Raw genomic sequence first — 15356 nt, forward strand, 5'->3', positions numbered from 1 at the left:
GACATCTGAGCAGAGACCTGCATGAATCACGGGAAGAAGCCTCGCAGATACTTGGCAAAAGAGCCAGTTGCTTCTGCACTAAATGGTTCTCCCTCTCCTGCTTTTTATAGTCTTCCTGTCTCCTCCTTGCTTGAGCCAGACCAACGGAAGCCAGATCTAGAGAGGAGACAGAATGACAAGTGTGCAGTAGGGAAGGCAAAGGACTTAGCTGCAGCTGCGGAAGCAGGTCTGGACACGTGGGTGACGCCACATGGGAGTGTCTGGTGGCTGCTATGAGCCACCAAGCTTGCAGGCAGGTGCATCATCAGAGGGCCGGCCAGCCCAGGGCAGGGGGACCACCTAGCTGCGTGAGAAGATGCAGCAAAGAGGCTGATGGGCAGCAGAAGGACGGCACAGACTGGGTGTGGGTGCTGTCAGCGCGGGGCAGAGGGGCCAGGACCACAGGTGGCACTGCTGTTGGGGCTCAGAACAGAACCTGCTTCTCCGAGGAGATGGAGCAGACCGAGGCAGAGGGCAGACCATAGAGGGCTTCGGGGGCCTGGCCAGGAGCTTGGGATGTTGCCTTCTTACTGAGGGAGCCACTGAGAGTTATAAACAGGGGAGTGACATGATTTGATTTCTGTCTCTGATGTGTGGAGGGCTTCCCTGGTGGCTCAGTGGTAAAGAATCTGTCTGCAATGCAGGAGACCCAGGTTCAATCCCTGGGTTGGGAAAATCCCCTGGAGAAGGGAATGGCAACCTACTCCAGTATTCTTACCTGGAGAATTCCACGGACCTAGGAGCCTGGTGGGCTACCGTCCAGGGGGTTGCAAAGAGTTGGACACGACTAAGCAGCTAACACTTTTCTGATGTGTGGAAAGTCAAGGCGAGAGGAGGAGTGGGGATAAAAGGGAACCAGGGATCCTTGGACTTCAAGGATGTTGAGGTTCAGGGATTCATGGTGATGGCCTTTCAGGGGAGGTGGGATACTCAGTTATCAGTTTAGTGATAGCCTTCTGTGGGAGTCTAGTAGTCTCCTCAAGATTCGTGTTTGTCCAAATCCTCAGAATGTGACCTTATTTGGAAATAGGGTTTTTTGCAAATGTAGTCAGTTAAGAAATTAAAAACCTTGAGATGAAATCATTCTGGATATAGAATGACCAGGGTCCTTATAAGAAAAGAGGACACAGATACAAAGATGGCCTTGTGAAACTGGAGGCAGAAATTGGGGATATGCAGCCACAGGGATCTCCTGGTGCCGCTGGAAGAGGCAGGAAGGATTCATCCCTAGGGCCTTCAGGGGGAGCGTAGCCCTGCTGACACCTTGATTTTGGACTTCTACCTGCAGAGCCGTGAAAGTGAAAGTCGCTCACTTGTGTCCAACTCTTTGCGACCCCATGGACTATACAGTCCATGGAACTCTCCAGGCCAGAATACTGGAATAGGAGCTTTTCCCTTCTCCAGGGGATCTTCCCAACCCAGGTCTCCAGCATTGCAGGCGGATTCTTTACCAGCCAAGCCACAAGGGAAGCAGGAGCCGTGAGAGAGCATTTCTGTTGCTTGAAGCGACATCGTTGGTAGTACTGTCTCATTGCTGCTACAGGAAACTAATGCGGTTCCTAAGGGTCTTTGATCTCTCCGGAGGTTTCACTGGGGTAGATCGTGGGAGTCTCACAGGAACATTGGCAGCTCTGTAAACCTCCCTTAACGTCAGGGAGGCTGGTATTACCAGGAACGCGAATGAGCGTCAGTAGCCCTGAGGAGGCAGGGCTGGTTAAATGAATGAATGAAAGAGTGAGTGAATGAATAGGTCTGTCTGTGAACGAATAGGGCCTTGTCTGCCCTGAAGGTTATTAAATAGCCCCAGTGATAATTACAAGCAGCTGTGGACAGTGTGTGGGCACTCCTTTGCTGTGTGCCTTCTAAGCTCCTGCAGGTTGAAATACCAGATTAATTAAAAATCTGTGTTAGAATATGGATGAGGAGGACCGAGTTCCTGAGTGAGGGCCTAAGTACCTCTCTAATGCATAGACTGTGTGGATTTTAGAATCTGGACCCTTAACGTTGATTTTCTGAGCTGATAGGTAATTTTCCCTTCCTCCCTTTTAAATGTTTATTAGCTGGGTCAAGTTGGGAGAACTGGAGAAGCAATCCAGAAGTATAATCCTCTATGCCAGCAACACAAAGCAGTCCCGCTGCTGGTTTATTGCTACTATTTGTTTTTGTTTTGTTTTGTTCAGAGGTTGAAAGTGCTGAAAAAGGAGAGGAAACTCCAGGACACAAACATTTGATTTTATTGTAATCCTGCCAGAGGCCTACCCGCTCTGCTCCTATAAATTTCCCTTGGCCTGTCCTGTAGAAAGGGTACATGGACATCGATCAAGCTTTTTTCTTTTTTTCTTAATTAAACTAATGGACTGGCCTCTCTTCCATAAAACACGGATCCAAGTAGTGATGCCCTGGCCGAGCATCCACCTCTCCCAGGAAACCTGGCCCTTTGTCTTCGTGATACAAATTCCTGGTCCTGTCTGAACACACAGCAGGTCCTGAATGAATGCTTCTTTAACTTAAACCGGGGCTGAAATGCTGAACTGGTTAGGCATGAATACCTGGACAGTGTCAGTTTCTATGTCAGCTTCTCTTCTGTGTAATTGATGAGCTTCCTAATGTTGATTTAAAAAAAAAAAAATACAAACCAAGCACTGTATTTAGTTAATTAAAAAAATACAGACTAGGATTCAAAACAGCTGTGTTTGCTGTTGGCGAGGCCTTTATCCTCCTCATATTCGTGTTATGTCACTACAGTACCACATTGTAGAAACAAAAGTTTAGAAAGAATAAGGATGACTTTTCTCCCTCCAGTTACCAGTACAACCCACAGCTTCAGCTCATAATATTTATTTAATTTTGTATCTGATAATAGGGCTCAGAGACACTTCTATGAGGCAGATGTGTGAAGAGCTGATCCTTATGGAAGCTAATTTCCTGTAGAAATAAATATACTCTGAGGCCTTAGGCCATTATTCTAATAATAATGTGTGTGTGCTTCCCTTTTGAGTATATTTGAATATGTTCATGGGCTGTGTAGAATTTTTTGCATCCTGTTATCCATTTTATCACGTTTTGCCACATTTCTTGGTTGTAAGTATCCTAGTCGTGTCAGTGGTGACTAGAGAAAGAAGATAAAGGGAAGAAGTAAAATGAAGCAAACAAGTAAGTAAAAAAAAAAACCACAACACTGGAAACCTCTTTCACAGTAGGCAATACCTTTGAATGTAAAACTTATCAGGCAGGCTGGAGGAGGGGGATATGTCTGCTTAAAATGAGAGCTGTCTGTAGGCTGCATTCAGGTTATCATAGGTCACCCATAACCTGGAGGGCAGCCAAAGCTAGGATGAGGCTAGTGAGACATGCCCCTGGGACCCCAAATTGAAGGGGAAGCCCCCAAACTCAGTAATCATGATGAATAATATTTTTAATCTGATATATTATAAAAACATCATTAATATAAAATATTCCATGCTGAATAAAATATCCAAATGTTGAGTGCAGGATCTGACCCTGCACTGGTGAACTCAAACTTATTTACCTCCCACTAACGGAAAGTAAGTTACCAAGAGCTCAAAAGGAAAAGTTTCTCCTTGGTCTAAGCCTGGCTTTGCTCTGGGTTTAAATTCTAGTTCCTTTAGGACCAGCTCTGTGTCCTCAGGCTCATGACTCAACCTCTCAGAGCTTCCTTTTGTAGAAAAAAGATAGCGCTTTCTTTGCAGGACTTTGGGATGGCTTAAAGTTATATCTGTGAAGCTACTGGGTGCAAGGTAGATGGCCATTAAGCCATGGCTTGAAATAATTCATAGTTATTCACAGAGAATTCAGTTCTTCAGGCAACCCAAGCAGGTCCTGCCTCTTACACAAGTCTTTTACACATCTGTCAGGGTTAACACAGCTGTGCTTTCACTTTATAGGATGTCTCAGAATATAGCCCAGTGCCTGTGCTTTGAACGCTCATACATCCGTTCAACAGCTAAGTAACCAGTTTCCTGTTTAGTCATAGCTCTTTGCCTGGGCTGGGACATGGGCAGCAAGTTGCTATCTCTGTACCACCCTCTCAGAGCAAGTCAGCCTTTCAAAGCTATCCAGAAGTTAGATTTGATAGCAGCTTTTTTATTCTGGCTGCTCTGGGCCTGTGGAACTCCCCTACCAGGGATCAAAGCCACTTGCTCAGGCGTGGAAGTACAGAGTCTTAACCACTGGGCCACCAGGAAAGTCTCATAGCAGCTTTCTATTTATTAAAACCTCCTCCATCATTGAGTCTCTCTTGAGTGCATTTCCACACCTAGTGATTTATCTAGATAACGTGTCCATGATCCTGAACAGCCTCTGATCTGCTCCACAGAGAAGAAGCCATATTCCATAACATAGGACTGAAGCTAATATGGGGCAAGTGAAAATCACATGGGCAGGAAAGTTGGCGTGGGAATCTGGTTACTCTCTGATAGAAAACTGTAAAGCTCCCTCCCCCCATCCATTCTCTCCCATTGTGCCAGCCAGGTGTAACCAACCATTTTTTCAGCCTTTCTTCTAATCTGATCATAGCTGCAGAGACAACGAAGCAGAGCCCTCATTTCAGTTACTCTCCTCCTTAGTCCTAAGGATACAAAAAAGACGGGAGAATGACAGGAGAGTGTCACTCAGAAAGCTTGTTAGACTTTGGGGGGTGGCCTTAGTTATCATGAATGGGGATTCATCACTGTGCCCTTCTCTTCAGCGAGAGGCAGTTTGCGAAACAGAACCACACACTCCTGGCTTCAGTGGTGTGTGCTTTGGACTTAAGCTCCTCTTTCCACTTAATTAGTTAATAGGAATTTATTGAGTTGATACAAAAAGCTAGGATACAAAATATGATGGAAAAAGCTAGGAGAATGGAATTTTTGCCCCTGCAGTGTCTATGATGTCGTTAGGGAGAATAAATGATATTCCAGCTGAGCCTTTAGGCTTATATTCCTACTGTGTTTGTACATTCTCTCATTTCTGCCCTAGAAACGTTGCTTGAATCCGGCCTCTTCCTCTTTCACCCTCTGGGTGTTTGCTCTTGCCTCAGGGCTGTCCGTCCTCATTTACTGCCCAGTCTATGGCGGAGCCCTGCCAAGCTCTTACAGGCACCTTCAGGCAAAGAAAACTGTGCACCCCGTGTCCACTTATCAAAATATCCTCCCATATTGAGAACCGAGCAGGAAAAGTTAATAAAAGCTCCACAACAACGACAAAAAAAAAAATACAACTATATATAAAGCCTCACGTTATCCAGTCTTTTCCTATATCATTGTCCACCTTTGTAAACCCACCCAGCGTGGTGGAGGGTGGGGCTTGTGGAGGTGGGGTGGTGTTTTCCATTGCAAATAAGGCAGGGTGGTAAAACAAACAGCAACATTCTGTCTTTACCTATAATTTGGATTTTGTTTTCCCTCGTGGTTTTTTTTTTTTTTTTTGCTTTAATTTTGATTTCTGAAAAAGAAAATTGCATTAAAATAATATTCATCCGGATCGCTGAATTCTTTGGTGTCCCTGTAAATTTTGTACTTCACTCGATCACCCTAAGCCTGGCTCTGGTCTGTTGCAAAAGCCCATGCCAGCCTGTTAGGCACACAGCTGACAGTGACCTTCCCAATAGACCAACAACAATCATGTTACTTCCGCATTTATTTCTGATTGTCTCAGAGGTGAAATCTGGCCCCATTGGCTTGGCTACAAGCCCCTTCTGGTCTCCTTGCATGTTAGTCACTCAGTCGTGTCCGACTCTTTGCGACCCGGTGGACTGTAGCCTGCCAGGCTCCTCTGTCCATGGGATCCTCCAGGCAAGAATACTGGAGTGGGTTGCCATGCCCTCCTCCAGGGCATCTTCCCCACCCAGGTATCAAACCCAGGTCTCCTGCATTGCAGGCAGATTCTTTATCATCTGAGTCGCCAGGTAAGTCTTCACAGTCTGGGCCCCCACTTACCCTGCCAGGGCATCTTCCGCATCTGACCCTGTTCCTTCCTTACCACTCAACTTCAGAACTGCGTCTCTGTCTAGGTCATATCTTCTGTCAGGGTTGTACTCCTGGCCCCAAACTCATTCACCTTGGACGTCCCTGCTTAGCTCTTGAGTTCCATCTCCTGACTGCACTGCCTTTTTGAGCTCCCTAAAGCAGGCTTACTTGCTCTGTTTTCCCATAGAAACCTGTTTGTTTCCACTCGATTTCTGTCCTGGCTGTTTCACTTAGGATTCCACTGTGATTTATCTGTTTACCTGTGTCCCCGGTTACACTGCCAGCTCTCCTTGAGGAGAGCAGCCGGGCTTTTCGTGTCAAATGAATAATGAATACAACTGGATACAGCGAAAGCAGTAACAAAAGCAGTAACAGCAACTATGAAATAATTCATGAAAAACAATAGCACAGTCAAGAGGCTCTGCTCTTAACAGCCCTTAACGTCAGGCGATCCTGTGTTTTGAATGTCGGTTGTCATTAGCCAGCTTTGTGACACTAAATATTTTCAGATTTTTACTATGGAAACTTTCAAACAGAAGCAAAAGGAGAGAGACCCCCCACATGGGCCCATCCCGCAACTACAACAGTCAGCTTATAGCTAATTTAGTATCTTGTAATACCCCACCCTCCACTCAAATCCCAGATCACATATTATTCCACATAGAATTACTTCAATAAGAACATTAAACTTCTAATTGAGTGCAAACTCAGTATCATCCACGTGCAAGGAAGAACTTCCACTGGGTTGGGGTCATGGGAAAGCCCTTTTAAAGCAAGCCTTGAAGGATGAATATAGATTTTGGCAAAGAAAGTTGTTAAGTGGGAAGCTCTAAGTCATGTGTGCACAAGGTGTCAGCATATAGTTTTTGCTGAAACACAGCGGTCAGGGCAGGAAGAGGGAACAAGAAGGAAAACCTAGGTGTGAAACAGATAGGGGACCAGGCCCTTGATGCTTTAGAGGCAGCCTTGTAGGTGAGGGGATGGACTGTGGGATCTTTTAGTTTTAGGTAACAGTGTGTTCCTTTGGAGGTCTGTGCTCACAGTAGTGACACGGGGCTGAGGACAGTAGTAATATCGACTTAGTGCCCTTCAATTTTTTCTCAAAGCACTTTCTCTGTTAACTGATTTCTCCTTAAACAGCAAAAGAAATTGTCACAGAACATTTAAAGAACTGGTTTCTAAAAAAAAAAAAAAAAAAAAGAACTGGTTTCTGTACCAACCAACCACCTGGTTTTCCACACTCAGCCCTATGCAAAGATGACCTGGCAACTGTGTATTTTATCCTACTGAGCTTAATCCTTATTATGAATAACAGAGTGAAGCTTTGTTATTCATGGGAGTGGATTTCTGCTGCTGGGAGAATTAGCTGCACTCTTATTCACAAGGTACCTTCTGATGCAATGAGTCCTTTCGAACTGTGCATAAATAGAGGCTATTGTTTAGGCATTTGGAGCTAAGGCTTGGATTGCCCCAGAATTTCCAATCAGACTTCAGGTATCTTTGTTTGACTGATTTCTTTTTTTTTTTTTTTTTCTCTCCTCCCCGAGGCCACAAGTAGTAGTTTTCTCCATGTTGCTTTAGCGACTTGCCTTTTCATCACCTTCTAAAACTAGGGCACAACCAATCCTTTTTCTGGAGACTTTTCAACTTAGAGAAGGAGGAAATTCTTCTGAGTTTCAAAAAAATAAAATGGAGAAAAAATGAGCAAGTTTAAGAAGGGTATAATAGAATTGGAGTCTTTGGTAAAGAAACAAGTTCGTTTCCAATTAAGATTTTATAAAAAACAAACTAGGAGGAATAGAAGCATAGAATCTCTTAAAAAGATACTTCAGGATCTCTAAAGGAGACTTGATTATTTGTGTTAGTCTCAAAGCTTGCACACCCCAATTGCCCAGCACAATAAGTCTTTCTGGGTCTTTGGAGCGGTGGATGTGAAACTCTGTCTTCAAAACCACAGAGAGAAGTCTCCTTTCTTTGAAGGTGTCTATTTTCTGAAATTTTCACCTGGGATCCGAAAACACATGGCTGTTTTTGTTTTTTTAGGTTTTTTTTTCTTATGAGAACTTTTAAGATCTACTGTCTTAGCAACTTTCAAATGTATAATAGCGTATTGTTACCCACACTCTCCATGCCAGTATGTCACATCCCCAGGACTTACCTATCTCACCACAGTGCTTTTCTGGAACGGCTCATTGAAAATGATTTATGGGCTTAACCTGGGTATTTTCTTTTTATCACCTTGGTCTTCGTGTGTCCCTGACTATGTGTCTGTCTGTGGTTCTTCCACCCATATTGAAGTCATTTTCTCTTCTAGAACCAGATGCTTCTAGTATGGGGGAGGGCACCCCAACATGCGTAAGAGGGTACCAGGCTTCTCCAGAATCCAGGAAGCTGCCCTTTGTAGGTGCTTCCTGCATGCTTTATTCACATCTTCACGTTACCTGTTTTTTCCTTCCGCTGGATCTGTCTAGAGCCACGGGATCATTCTCCCCTTTTTTGTGACTCTGTGATTCTTGTCCTTCCCAAGGGATAAGATCTTCTGGTGCAGTCCTGTCTCACCACCCAAAGACAAAAATTACCATTAGTCTGTGTTTACTGAACTGCAAAGGTGGGTGCATCACCTCTTTTAAGCTCTTAATACTTTTATCTCTTCGCTCTTTCCCGCCTGACACCTGTGCCTTGTCACCCACACGGTTAAAACCATTTGGTTGTATTTCTTTGATTTGCACTGACCTCCTAAGGAATGTCCACATTGACATAGCAAGGCCCCTTCTCTTGCCTTTTCTCCGCTGCCATGTTTGATTTTGGAAAGACTTGGTGTCTGAAGAAGTTAAAAGTGACCCCCAAAGGCTTGCTTTGGACGATACTAATACACACCTTTTGACACCTTAGATTGGGTAGTGTCGGTTTAATTTGGAGTCTGTCAGCTTCTTACATTCTGATCACTCGTTTTGAAGGCTTGCTGAGGACCTGTGATTATTTGTTAAACCACCATTGGAATAAACACACTTTTCTTTAAAGGGAAAAGAACTTTTTAAAGAAAGTAATAACCATAGCTTTATATTTTCTTGACAGATATCAAAGGAAGAAATCTTCCTGTTTTTACCTTGACAAGACATCTAACATCTTTGGGAGGTTTTACTTGCATAAGAACTTCAGCATTATAATCTAGAAATCTCAAGCTCAACAAATTTCTCTGTCTGGGGGTGGGGAAAGGGAGTTAGTTTTCTATACAGCTGGTTACCAAAATAGTCAAATATGAAAGCTAATTCCTCTCCTTTTAAAAGGTTAGTCTTTTGATATATGAATCACAATTGATGCTAAAAGGAAAATGTTAGAAACATAAACTTTTTCTCTGCTAGTTCCGGTTTTGAATGTTTTAATTGCTTAAATGTTTATCTTTCTGGCAGTGAGGTTAGTACTGGTAGCCAGTGATCACCAATAATTAAAATAACAAGTCAACCAAGACAACACTTGCATGCCCAGAAAACCGAATTAAAATCACACTTGTTTTTTTGCTCTCACAGTTTAGAAGTAAATTTTGAATCAGTTTCATGAATTTTGTGGTATTTTTCCAGATTAATGACTTTGGACCTTTGGACATTGAGGTGTGTGAATGCTAAATGTGTTTTCTTCCTTTTGCTATCAGTTAGATATTTAAGAATGCAACTTATGAAGAAACAGGCATCTAAAAATGGGCCAAAGGTCACAGTCCTGTATCCTTCCTTAGAATACTGCATAGGAAACTTAAAAATATTGTGGTTATATGTGTCATAAAATCTACATTTTAACCTTTTTAAAGTGTATAGTTCAGTGGCATTAAGTACTTTCATAATGCTGTGTAACCATCACCACTAGTCATCTCCAGAACTTTTTTGTCAACCCGAACAGAAGCTGTGTACCCCTTAAACACTAACCCCCCCATATCCCCTTGCACCACCGTTCTACTTTCCGTTTCTAGAATTTTTGTATAAGTGGAATAATTTGTCTGGATTATTTCACCAAGCATAATGCCTCCTAGTTTCATCCATGTGGTAGCATGTGTCAGAATTTCCTTACTTTAGAAGGCTGGATAATATTTCATTGTATGTAGGTACCACATGCTGTGTATCCACTTATCTATGGCTTAATGCATTTTTAAAAGGAGCCTTTTAAAATTTAATTTTTCCTTTCATCACACACATACACAAAAAGGTAACCACAAGAGGAAATATGTTAATGAGCTTGGCTGTAGTAATCATTTATCCCAAATCATCACCTCATACACCATATGTCTTTTTTGTGTGTGTGGGATCTGAGTTCCCTAACCAGGGATTGAACCTGGGTTCCTACAGTGGAAGCGCAGAGTCCTGTCCTTTGGACTCTCAGGGAATTCCCAAGTAGATACAATTTTTATTTTAAAAAATAGGATAGTATAAAAATTATTTTTAATATGTGCCATTTGGCATCTTTCCTCCTAATTTCCTGCTGTTTCCCGCTGTTTCCCGTTGGGGATTAGTTTTTGAACCCTACATGATGCCACGTGCTGAGAAGACAGGGACAAATGAGCTCTACCCTGCATGCAGAGAACTTTTTGTCTGGCCAGGTAGAGACACCAGAAAACTGGGTTTCAGGCTTGGTGGGCTGCCACCCAAGCAGAAGGCATGGGGAAGAGGGTGACTCAGTGCTGGAGAAGGGCCACATCCACTGTGGGTGGGGGCCTGAGGAATGAAGTGTTCTTCATGTTCTAAGTTCATGTCATGTTCTAAGTTCTCTTACCCAAAAGGATAAATGTGAGCAGAATTAAAGGTCATGTGTAGAAGGAGAATCTGTTATACTGCAGTAGTCCACCTCTAGGTATGACTTCTTGTAAATTATTTTCAAGTTTTATCATCAAAGACACCCATCTCCTAAAATAACAGAGCACAACTTTAACTCCTTTGGCCCCTAAATAGACAGGGGGTTGTGTGTAGTAATGACTAACTTTCAAGCAGTATTACTATGTGTTATGAAACACATTTTCAATTTTTGATCTATGCATCCTATTCCCATTTGTACATAAACAGAATATAATTAACCTGTCCATGGTGGAAGAATAGAGTATAGAATCTGGATCTTCTGGCATTTAGCCTACTGTTCTTTTGTCTGTATTTCCTAGTACCCTGTATTCAACAATCTTTTTTGAAATTTTTTGTTCCTCTCCATCTGTTAGCCATTTGGGAGCATTGGGAAGTTCAAGTAGATCTCCAAGGTACCAACCTGCACAATATATTATTGACAAGACAGTAGAACTGATATGCATTTTGTTGGTGTAGATGAGCTTAGGGCAACAGATGGACTGACCTACCTACCCTTAACTTCAAAGAGCAGATTAGTACTCATAGCCACAGTTAGAGAGTTCCAAAGACAACTAAAGCATGCACCTTGCTTTCTAGATAGCAGATTCTATATGGTCCAGATTGCCTCTGATATGTTCAGCATTCTGCTCTCCAATCTATATATCTGTCCTCAGTTGGGGCATCATCTTTGGCCTTGTTCGTTTTGTGATCTCTAACTGCAAAAATCGGTTGGCGGTCTGCTAAGTGCAAACTGAAGAACAGCAATACGTTTACTGCAAGGGTGAGGGGCGCTAGCACGCACTGGTGCATGCGCGTACGTGAGTTGGCGCACAAGACGTGCACGTCGCACCACCGAGGCTCAGCGCCGGGCGCCATTTTGTAGAGTTTTTTCTGACGAAGGAACCGCCGCCACTGCCGCATCCGTGAGGCTCCTGTCAGGGTGGTAACGCTCTTCATCGGAAACCTGCTCTGGGAGGAAGAGCAGGAGATCCACTCTTTGAGCAGCATGGGAAGGTGCTAGAATGTGACATCGTTAAGTACTATGTCTTTGGGAATGCTCTGGCGGTGGGTCCTGTGGTTAGGAAGGTCAGTGAGGGCCAGCAAACCGTCATGGGCCAGGTTCCATCCCTGGTCAGGGAACTTAGATCCCGCAAGCCCCGCCAAAACAACAGAACAAAACTATAGCAACCAAACAAAACCTTCGTTGTGCACATAGAGAAAAAGATGCAGCTGAGTGTGCCATATGCAACCTGCACCAGTAAAAGCTGCAGGGAGGGAACATCAATGAGGAAGCCCTCAAGAATAGAAACAAAGCGTCAACCAGGCTGCATGTATGCATAATGTGTCCTATTTGTACCAAACGAGAGCTTTGGGTCAAGTTCGAGGAGTATGGTCCAGTGGTGGAATGAAATGTGACATCGTGAAAGATTATGCCTTCCTACACATGGAACGGGCAGAGGACCTTGACTCACAGAGTTTCAAGGCAAATGAATGCGCGTGGCATTGTACACAAGCCAGCTTCCAACCGCCCCTGGTGTGGGAGAAGACCAGAGTGGCTGCTATCGGTTGTGGAAAAGAGGATCACTGGTCAAAAGAGATCAAAGGGATGTCATGGCCGACGTTACTGAGTAGTACAATAAGAAGTATGGAGCGGACCCCATGGACTATAGGGAATCCATGTATGAGGAGGATGCATCGGGAGCACGCAGCTACTAACTAGGCTAAGCGCATACAGAGTCCGCTTTTCAGGAGGCAGTGGCGGCGGTAGCTTCCTTGAACAGCTACGTGGCCCATGTGCCTCAAGACCAGAGCACAGCTGTGACCAGTCACCTCAACTCCAGGGGTTTTTGTTTGTTTGGACTCTATTGCATGCGAGATCTCAGTTGCTTCTCCAGGGATCGAACCTGTGTCCCCTACAGTGGAAGTGCAGGATCCTAACAACTGCACCAGCAGGGAAGTCCTTCCACTCCTGTTGATCCCTGGACAGACCCCCACCCCCACCCCCGCCCCCCATAGCCAAACTCAAACCCTACTGCCACCTCAGCTGCTATGACTGTTGCTGCTGTCACCACTAGATTCTATTATGAAAGGGACAGGATCCCCCGCCCCATTCCTGCCGCAGCTCTACTCCCAACAGCTGGAGAGGGCTTCGTAATGGGCCAGAGGTGCGCTGTCCCAGGCTTCACCAGCTGCGGGGAATTTTCGGTATGACGTGGCCCGGCAGGAGCAGGAGCAGGATGTGGACCGAGGAGTGGTACTCAGCCTTTCACAAACTGGAGGTAGGACAATGGCCGACCGAGCCTTCGGGGGGCGGTCCTGTAGGAGAACTTGCTCCATACGGCCCCTTTTGCTGAGATGGTTCCATTCCTTCATGTTTAGGTTAAAAAAGAGGAGTCTGTGACCGACTGTGTTTTCTTTCTTAATTTAATTTTTCTAAGTTGACTTTTCTTTCTTCCTGATACTAGTCTCTATAGCCTGTTGATCCATTCTGTGTATTCTCAGCCACTGAGCTGCCCTGGATAAGGATGATGCTGGCCATCCCTTTTTTCCCCGTGCAGTGGAATTCCTCTAATCTTGCTTTCCTCCTTGCTGTCTACCTGCAGCGTGTCCGTTTCCCTTTATTTATTTAAAATTTGAAATGAAAAAAATTTTTTTCTTTATTAGGCTCCTGTGCATGGCATGTAGGAATCTTAGTTCCCTGACCAGGGATGGAACTTGACCCCCCCAGCAGTGAACGCACCGTGTCCTAACCACTGGGAACCACCTAGTCCTAACCAAGGGGACCACCAGGGAACTCCTCTCCTTTCCTTTTAAAATGACTGTGAGAGGGCAAGCAACCTTTTACTTTTCTGTTAGCCCTGGACTCTAACAATGAAACTAATCTTCTGAAATTGCTAGGACCATTGGGGTTTGGATTGTTTTATGTCTGACCTATGGTCGTCGTACAGCATTAGCTGAAACTTAGCCTTGTTTTACTCCACTCTTCCCATATTTCTAGAAGATATTTTGACAAATAAATGTTTCTAACCCTTAAAAAAAAAAAGGAGAAGGAAAAGCATTTTCTTAATATCTTTGCAAGGAGGACAGAGTAGATGCTATAATTAGCCTTTTCTTGGCCCTCATGCTTGTGAGGATCTTGGTTCCCCCCCCACCAGGTATCAAACCCAGGCTGGCCGAAGGTGAAAGTGTTGAGTCCTAACTACTGGCCCACCAAGGAGTTCTCTGTAATTAGCCTCTTTGATTTTGAGCCATAACTTCCTGCTGTTTGTCTGAGTCCATAGGAATCTTAGCTCGGTGGTTTCAGTGACTATTTCTTTGCTAAGATTTCTCCACGCCACAGCATCACCTCCAGTCTTTCCATTTCTGCCTGTTTGTATGCTGGATATTTGTACTTGAATATCTTGACAGCATCACACAATCAACCTAAGACAATATTTATGTCACCTCTTTCCCCCAAATCTGGTTTTGCTCCTATCATGGGCTTCTCTGGTGACTCAGTGGTAAAGATTTCACCTGTAATGCAGGAGATGCACCTAGACACAGGTTGATCCCTGGGTTGGGAAGATCCCCTGGAGGAGGGCATGGCAGCTCACTCCAGTATTCTTGCCTGGAGAATCTTACGGAGAGAGATGCCTGGCGGGCTACAGTCCATGGGGTCACAAAGAGTTGGACACGACTGAAGTGACTAAGCACTCAGCACTCATCCTTATTTGTTTTAGTGACATCTAGAAATTGTCTTCTTTCCCACCACCTCATGAGAAACTAAATAGTTGGTTCTATGTCTTTTCCCTGGGCATTGCCTGTTGTTTTTTTTCCTTTTACTTTTCCTTTAGAGTTAGCTTTCTAAAACTCAGATGTGATAGTCACTCACCCCCCACCCCAGCTTCCCTAATGACTTCCCACGACCTGTGAAACGAAGTACCAACTCCTTACACCTTTCTATTTTCTCACTTACCTAAGTGTAGCCTAACTTTTAGTATCACCTCTTTCTTTTCTTTCCCTAAATCCTACTTAAGTTTTCATACCTTCCAGTTCCAGCCTCTGCACACTGTTAAATCTCTTTCAGTTAAATGTCAATTATCAGAATGTTACCTCAAACTTTTTCTTCTGAAGCTTTCCTACATTTTCTTCCAATTCAAGCAGATAGCTGCCCCCTTGCTCCTATAGTTTTGTTTTAAACGGCTTTATTGAACCCTCATTTGCATGCCATAAATCCACCCATGAATGTAATGATGAGTTTTGGTAAATCCATACATGTTTGCAATCACAACCGCAATTCAGTTGTAGAACTTTCCATCACCCTGCAAAGTTCCCTTATGCCTGTTTGTAGATAGCCCTTGCTTTCACCCCAGTCCTGGGCAACCACTGATTTGCTTCTGTCTCTATAGTTTGTCTTTTCTAGAAATATCTTTTAAAAACATACAATATAGTCTTTTGAGACTTGCTTCTCTCCCTCAGCATGCTGTTTTTTAGTTCATCCATGTTGTTGAGTGTATCATAGTTGGCCTTTTTTTATTGCTAAGTAGTGTTC

General features: G+C 44.0%; 1 protein-coding gene and 1 pseudogene across 1 annotated transcript in view; both read left to right on the forward strand.

Annotated features, from left to right (window-relative positions):
- PITPNC1 (phosphatidylinositol transfer protein cytoplasmic 1) overlaps positions 1–15356 on the forward strand; it is a 231980-nt gene that overhangs the window by 15256 nt on the left and 201368 nt on the right. The gene's annotated exons all lie outside the window — the stretch shown is intronic.
- LOC139038958 (RNA-binding protein 4B pseudogene) lies at positions 11868–13028 on the forward strand (annotated as a pseudogene).

The sequence above is a fragment of the Odocoileus virginianus genome, chromosome 17 (assembly GCF_023699985.2).
Source record: "Odocoileus virginianus isolate 20LAN1187 ecotype Illinois chromosome 17, Ovbor_1.2, whole genome shotgun sequence".
NCBI lineage: Eukaryota > Metazoa > Chordata > Mammalia > Artiodactyla > Cervidae > Odocoileus > Odocoileus virginianus.